Raw genomic sequence first — 8195 nt, 5'->3', positions numbered from 1 at the left:
GCCCCCACGGAAGAAATCAAAAGCAATCGACAAAGAGCGGGAGGACTCACCCGAATAACCGATCGCGTCATGAGAAACTCCTGGGTGTACTGTTTCAGCGCGGTGGCTTGGGCCTGAAGCCGGTTCTGGACGTCTTGCGCCGCTACATTCAGCACGGCTGTCCCACCGCCTGGCGTCCACCCGGATGAGCCATCGCAGGCCGCTTCTAGGTCCTGGACTGACGAGCCGGCGTCCAAGGTTTTCTGCGCGTCTGGCGCTGAAGTCGCCTTCCCCGCACGCCGGCGAGGCGGCGGCGAGATCACAAGATCCCCTCCCATGACTGGCTCGCCTCCAGCCGGCTGCATGGGCGGCACTTCAGGCCAGCTTCCTCGGCCCGCTCCAGTCGGCGGCGATGGCGCCACCTCCCTCTCCATCTCCGGCTGGCCGCGGCCGGCCTCCTCCAACGAGGGCACAGGGGTGTCGGGAGCCGCGGCGTGGAGGGGAATGACAAACTGTGGAGGCTGGTTCTGCTGGGCCTCCGCCTCCCTCTCCACGTCTGTGGCCTCCGCCTAGGCCTTGGCGGCCGCGACGGCTCGCGCCTCCGCCGACTTCTGCTTCACCTCTCGAGCCGCCCTCCGCTCCTCCGCCTCCCGCTCCTCCCACACTTCCCGCGCATTCTGCTCCGTCGCCTCTAGGAGGTCGGCACGGGGATCCACCCAGCGGGAGCTTGAAGACCCTCCCACGGCTCCGACTATGGAGGCGGCCGGGACCCGCCCAAGGGAAAGAGGGCCCCTGTTTGGTAAATTGAGAAAAAAGGTTTGGAAAAACATCAACCGAAGAAGAAGAAAAAAGAAAGGCATGAGAACAGCGACACTTACGCTGAGACCGCCTGCGACTGCTTCACCACCTTGCGGAAGCGGGCCGCCTTCGCGGCCGCCTCATCCCGCTTGATCGCCGCCGCGGTACTCTTGGGCTTCTTGGACCGACTGCCGAAGTGGGTCGACGCGGCCCAGCATTTCTGCGTGCCGCCACGGAGAGCCGGCGTGGCGGATGGGCCCGCGCTTTGGTGATCGGGTGCCGGCTAACGGCGCGGAACAACTTCGGCCTCCGCATCATCCGGCCAATCCTCGAAGGAGGCCCCGAGCCCAGAGCCGCCTGCCTCGCCGCCCTCCCCTGCGACGTCTTCTTGTTGGGTTTCGTAGTAATTTCAAAAAATTTCCTACGCACACGCAAGATCATGTGATGCATAGCAACTAGGGGAAGAGTATTGTCTACGTACCCTACGCAGACCGACTGCGGAAGCGATGACACGACGTAGAGGAAGTAGTCGTACGTCTTCACGATCCAACCGATCAAGCACCGAAACTACGGCACCTCCGAGTTCGAGCACACGTTCAGCTCGATGACGATCCCCGGACTCCGATCCAGCAAAGTGTCGGGGAAGAGTTCCGTCAGCACAACGGCGTGGTGACGATCTTGATGAACTACAGCAGCAGGGCTTCGCCTAAACTCCGCTACAGTATTATCGAGGAATATGGTGGCAGGGGGCACCGCACACGGCTAAGGAATCGATCACGTGGATCAACTTGTGTCAACTTGTGTGTCTAGAGGTGCCCCCCGCCCCCGTATATAAAGGAGGGAGGGAGGAGGAGGCCGGCCTAGGGAGGAGGCGCGCCATAGGGGAGTCCTACTCCCACCGGGAGTAGGATTCCCCCTTTCCTAGTCCAACTAGGGATCCTTCCATGTAGTAGGAGTAGGAGACTAGGAAGGGGAAGAGAGAAGGGAAGGAAGGAGGGGGTGCGGCCCCTCCCCCTAGTCCAATTCGGACTAGGCCTTGGGGGGGCGCGCGGCCTGCCCTAGGCAGCCCCTCTCTCTTTCCCGCAGGGCCCAATAAGGCCCAATACTTCTCCCCGGCGAATTCCCGTAACTCTCCGGTACTCCGATAAATACCCGAATGACTCGGAACCTTTCCGAACTCCGAATATAGTCGTCCAATATATCGATCTTTACGTCTCGACCATTTCGAGACTCCTCGTCATGTCCCCGATCTCATCCGGGACTCCGAACTCCTTCGGTACATCAAAACTCATAAACTCATAATATAACTGTCATCGAAACCTTAAGCGTGCGGACCCTACGGGTTCGAGAACAATGTAGACATGACCGAGACACGTCTCCGGTCAATAACCAATAGCGGGACCTGGATGCCCATATTGGCTCCTACATATTCTACGAAGATCTTTATCGGTCAGACCGCATAACAACATACGTTGTTCCCTTTGTCATCGGTATGTTACTTGCCAGAGATTCGATCGTCGGTATCCAATACCTAGTTCAATCTCGTTACTGGCAAGTCTCTTTACTCGTTCTGTAATACATCATCTCACAACTAACATCTTAGTTGCAGTGCTTGCAAGGCTTATGTGATGTGCATTACCGAGAGGGCCCAGAGATACCTCTCCGACAATCGGAGTGACAAATCCTAATCTCGAAATACGCCAACCCAACATCTACCTTTGGAGACACCTGTAATGCTCCTTTATAATCACCCAGTTATGTTGTGACATTTGGTAGCACCCAAAGTGTTCCTCCGGCAAACGGGAGTTGCATAATCTCATAGTTATAGGAACATGTATAAGTCATGAAGAAAAGCAATAGCAACATACTAAACGATCGGGTGCTAAGCTAATGAAATGGGTCATGTCAATCAGATCATTCAACTAATGATGTGACCTCGTTAATCAAATAACAACTCATTGTTCATGGTTAGGAAACATAACCATCTTTGATTAACGAGCTAGTCAAGTAGAGGCATACTAGTGACACTTTGTTTGTCTATGTATTCACACATGTATTATGTTTCCGGTTAATACAATTCTAGCATGAATAATAAACATTTATCATGAAATAAGGAAATAAATAATAACTTTATTATTGCCTCTAGGGCATATTTCCTTCAGTCTCCCACTTGCACTAGAGTCAATAATCTAGATCACATCACCATGTGATTAACATCGATAGTTCACATCATCATGTGATTAACACCCATAGTTCACATCGCTATGTGACCAACACCCAAAGGGTTTACTAGATTCAGTAATCTAGTTCACATCGCTATGTAATTAACACCCAAGGAGTACTAAGGTGTGATCATGTTTTGCTTGTGAGAGAATCTTAGTCAACGGGTCTGCCACATTCAGATCCACATGTATTTTGCAAATTTCTATGTCAACAATGCTCTGCATGGAGCTACTCTAGCTAATTGCTCCCACTTTCAGTATGTATCTAGACCGAGACTTAGAGTCATCTAGATTAGTGTCAAACTTGCATCGGCGTAACCCTTTACGACGAACCTTTTTCCACTTCCATAATCGAGAAACATATCCTTATTTCACTAAGGATAATTTTGACCGCTGTCCAGTGATCTACTCCTAGATCACTATTGTACTCCCTTGCCAAACTCAGTGGTAGGGCATACAATAGATCTGGTATACAGCATGGCATACTTTATAGAACCTATGACTGAGGCATAGGGAATGACTTTCATTCTCTTTCTATTTTCTGCCGTGGTCGGGCTTTGAGTCTTACTCAACTTCACACCTTGTAACACAGGCAAGAACTCTTTCTTTGACTGTTCCATTTTGAACTACTTCAAAATCTTGTCAAGGTATGTACTCATTGGAAAAACTTATCAAGCGTCTTGATCTATCTCTATAAATCTTGATACTCAATATGTAAGCAGCTTTACCGAAGTCTTTATTTGAAAAACTCCTTTCAAACACTCCTTTATGCTTTACAGAATAATTCTACATTATTTCCGATCAACAATATGTCATTCACATATACTTTATCAGAAATGTTGTAGTGCTCCCACTCACTTTCTTGTAAATACAGGCTTCACCGCAAGTCTGTATAAAACTATATGCTTTGATCAACTCATCAAAGCGTATATTCCAACTCCGAGATTCTTGCACCAGTCCATAGATGGATCACTGGAGCTTGCACATTTTGTTAGTACCTTTCGGATTGACAAAACCTTCTGTTGCATCATATACAACTCTTCTTTAATAAATCCATTAAGGAATGCAGTTTTGTTTATCCATTTGCCAGATTTCATAAAATGCGGCAATTACTAACATGATTCAGACAGACTCAAGCATAGATACGAGTGAGAAGCTCTCATCGTAGTCAACACCTTGAACTTGTCAAAAAAAACCTTTTGCGACAATTCTAGCTTTGTAGATAGTAACACTACTATCAGCGTCCGTCTTCCTCTTGAAGATCCATTTATTCTCAATTGCTTGCCGATCATCGGGCAAGTCAACCAAAGTCCAAACTTTGTTCTCATACATGGATCCCATCTCAGATTTCATGGCTTCAAGCCACTTTGCGGAATCTGGGCTCACCATCGCTTCTTCATAGTTCGTAGGTTCATCATGATCTAGTAGCATGACTTCCAGAAAAGGATTATCGTACCACTCTGGCGTGGATCTTACTCTGGTTGATCTACGAGGTTCAGTAGTATCTTGTTCTGAAGTTTCATGATCATCATCATTAGCTTCCTCACTAACTGGTGTAGGTGTCACAGAAACAGTTTTCTGTGATGTACTACTTTCCAATAAGGGAGCAGGTACAGTTACCTCGTCAAGTTCTACTTTCCTCCCACTCACTTCTTTCGAGAGAAACTCCTTCTCCAGAAAGTTTCCGAATTTAGCAACAAAAGTCTTGCCTTTCGGATCTGTGATAGAAGGTGTATCCAATAGTTTCCTTTGGATATCCTATGAAGACGCACTTCTCCGATTTGAGTTTGAGCTTATCAGGATGAAACTTTTTCATATAAGCATCGCAACCCAAAATTTAAGAAACGACAGCTTAGGTTTCTTGCCAAACCATAGTTCACACGGTGTCGTCTCAACGGATTTAGATGGTGCCCTATTTAACGTGAATGCAGCTGTCTCTAATGCATAACCCCAAAACGATAGTGGTAGATCGGTAAGACACATCATAGATCGCACCATATCTAATAAAGTACGATTATGACGTTCGGACACACCATTACATTGTGGTGTTCTAGGTGGCATGAGTAGTGAAACTATTTCACATTGTTTTTAACTGAAGGCCAAACTCGTAACTCAAATACTCTTCTCTACGATCAGATCGTAGAAACTTTATTTTCTTGTTACGATGATTTTTCACTTCATTCTAAAATTCTTTGAACTTTTCAAATGTTTCAGACTTATGTTTCATCAAGTAGATATACTCATATCTGCTCAAATCATCTGTGAAGATCAGAAAATAATGATACCTGTCGCGAGCCTCAATATTCATTGGATCACATACATCAGTATGTATGATTTTCAACAAATCTATTGCTCGCTCCATTGTTCCGAAGAACAGAGTCTTAGTCATCTTGCCCATGAGGCATGGTTCGCAAGCATCAACTGATTCATAATCAAGTGATTCGAAAAGCCCATCAGTATGGAGTTTCTTCATGCGCTTTACACCAATATGACCTAAACGGCAGTGCTACAAACAAGTTGCACTTATCATTATTAACTTTGCATCTTTTTGGTTTCAATATTATGATTATGTGTATCACTATGATCGAGATCCAACGAACTATTTTCATTGGGTGTGTAACCATATAAGGTTTCATTCATGTAAACAGAACAACAATTTATTCTCTTACTTAAATGAATAACCGTATTACAATAAACATGATCAAATCATATTCATGCTCAACGCCAACACCAAATAACACTTATTCTGGTTCAACACTAATCCCGAAAGTATAGGGAGTGTGTGACGATGATCATATCAATCTTGGAACCACTTCCAACATACATCGTCACTTCACCCTTAACTAGTCTCTGTTTATTCTGCAACTCCCGTTTTGAGTTACTAATCTTAGCAACTGAACTAGTATCAAATACTGAGGGGTTGCTATAAACACTAGTAAAGTACACATCAATAACATGTATATCAAATATACTTATGTTCACTTTGCCATCCTTCTTTTCCGCCAATCACTTGGGGTAGATCCGCTTCCAGTGACCAGTCCCTTTGCAGTAGAAGCACTTAGTCTCAGGCTTAGGACCAGACTTGGGCTTCTTCACTTGAGCAGCAACTTGCTTGCTGTTCTTCTTGAAGTTCCCCTTCTTCCCTTTGCCCTTTTCTTGAAACTAGTGGTCTTGTCAATCATCAACACTTGATGCTCTTTCTTGATTTCTACCTTCGTCGATTTCAATATCACGAAGAGCTCGGGAATCGTTTTCGTCATCCCTTGCATACTATAGTTCATCATGAAGTTCAGTAACTTAGTGATGGTGACTAGAGAATTCTGTCAATCACTATCTTATCTGGAAGATTAACTCCCACTTGATTCAAGCAATTGAAGTACCCAGACAATCTGAGCACATGCTCACTAGTTGAGCGATTCTCCTCCATCTTTTAGCTATAGAACTTGTTGGAAACTTCATATCTCTCAACTCGGGTATTTGCTTGAAATATTAACTTCAATTACTGGAACATCTCATATGGTCCATGATGTTCAAAACATCTTTGAAGTCCCGATTCTAAGCCGTTAAGCATGGTGCACTTAAACTATCAAGTAGTCATCATATTGAGCTAGCCAAACGTTCATAACGTCTGCATTTGCTCCTGCAATAGGTCCGTCAGCTAGTGGTGCATTAAGGACATAATTCTTCTGTGCAGCAATGAGGATTTAACCTCAGATCACGGATCAAATCCGCAACATTGCTACTAACATTTTTCAACACAATTTTCTCTAGGAGCATATCAAAATAAACACAGGGAAGCAACAACGCGAGCTATTGATCTACAACATGATTTGCAAAATACTACCAGGACTAAGTTCATGATAAATTTAAGTTCAATTTAATCATATTACCTAAGAACTCCCACTTAGATAGACATCCCTCTAATCTTCTAAGTGATTACGTGATCCAAATTAACTAAACCATGACCGATCATCACGTGAGATGGAGTAGTTTTCAATGGTGAACATCGTTATGTTGATCATATCTACTATATGATTCATGCTTGACCTTTCGGTCTCCGTGTTCCGAGGCCATATCTGCATATGCTAGGCTCGTCAAGTTTAACCTGAGTATTCTGCGTGTGCAAAAACTGGCTTGCACCCGTTGTAGATGGACGTAGAGCTTATCACACCCGATCATCACGTGGTGTCTGGGCACGACGAACTTTGGCAACGGTGCATACTCAGGGAGAACACTTCTTGATAATTTAGTGAGAGATCATCTTATAATGCTACCGTCAATCAAAGCAAGATAAGATGCATAAAAAGATAAACATCACATGCAATCAATATAAGTGATATGATATGGCCATCATCATCTTGTGCTTGTGATCTCCATCTCCGAAGCACTGTCATGATCACCATTGTCACCGGCGCGACACCTTGATCTCCATCGTAGCATCGTTGTCGTCTCGCCAATCTTATGCTTCCACAACTATCACTACCGTTTAGTAATAAAGTAAAGCATTACATCGCGATTGCATTGCATACAATAAAGCGACAACCATATGGCTCCTGCCAGTTGCCGATAACTTGGTTACAAAACATGATCATCTCATACAATAAAATTCAGCATCATGCCTTGACCATATCACATCACAACATGCCCTGCAAAAACAAGTTAGACGTCCTCTACTTTGTTGTTGCATGTTTTACGTGGCTGCTACGGGCTTAAGTAAGAACCAATCTCACCTACGCATCAAAACCACAACGATAGTTTGTCAAATAGACTCCGTTTTAACCTTCGCAAGGACCGGGCGTAGCCATACTTGGTTCAACTAAAGTTGGAGAGGCAGTCGCCCGCAAGCCATCTCTGTGCAAAGCACGTCGAGGGAACCGGTCTCGCGTAAGCGTACGCGTAAGGTTGGTCCGGGTCGTCTCGTCCAACAATACCGCCGAACCAAAGTATGACATGCTGGTAGGCAGTATGACTTGTATCGTCCACAACTTACTTGTGTTCTACTCGTGCATATAACATCAACATCAATAACCTGGCTCTGATACCACTGTTCGGTTTCGTAGTAATTTCAAAAAATTTCCTACGCACACGCAAGATCATGTGATGCATAGCAACTAGGGGAAGAGTATTGTCTACGTACCCTACGCAGACCGACTGCGGAAGCGATGACACGACGTAGAGGAAGTAGTCGTACGTCTT

The sequence above is a fragment of the Triticum aestivum genome, chromosome 5A, assembly GCF_018294505.1.
Source record: "Triticum aestivum cultivar Chinese Spring chromosome 5A, IWGSC CS RefSeq v2.1, whole genome shotgun sequence".
Lineage (NCBI taxonomy): Eukaryota > Viridiplantae > Streptophyta > Magnoliopsida > Poales > Poaceae > Triticum > Triticum aestivum.
Note: the sequence above shows the minus strand (reverse complement) of the source record.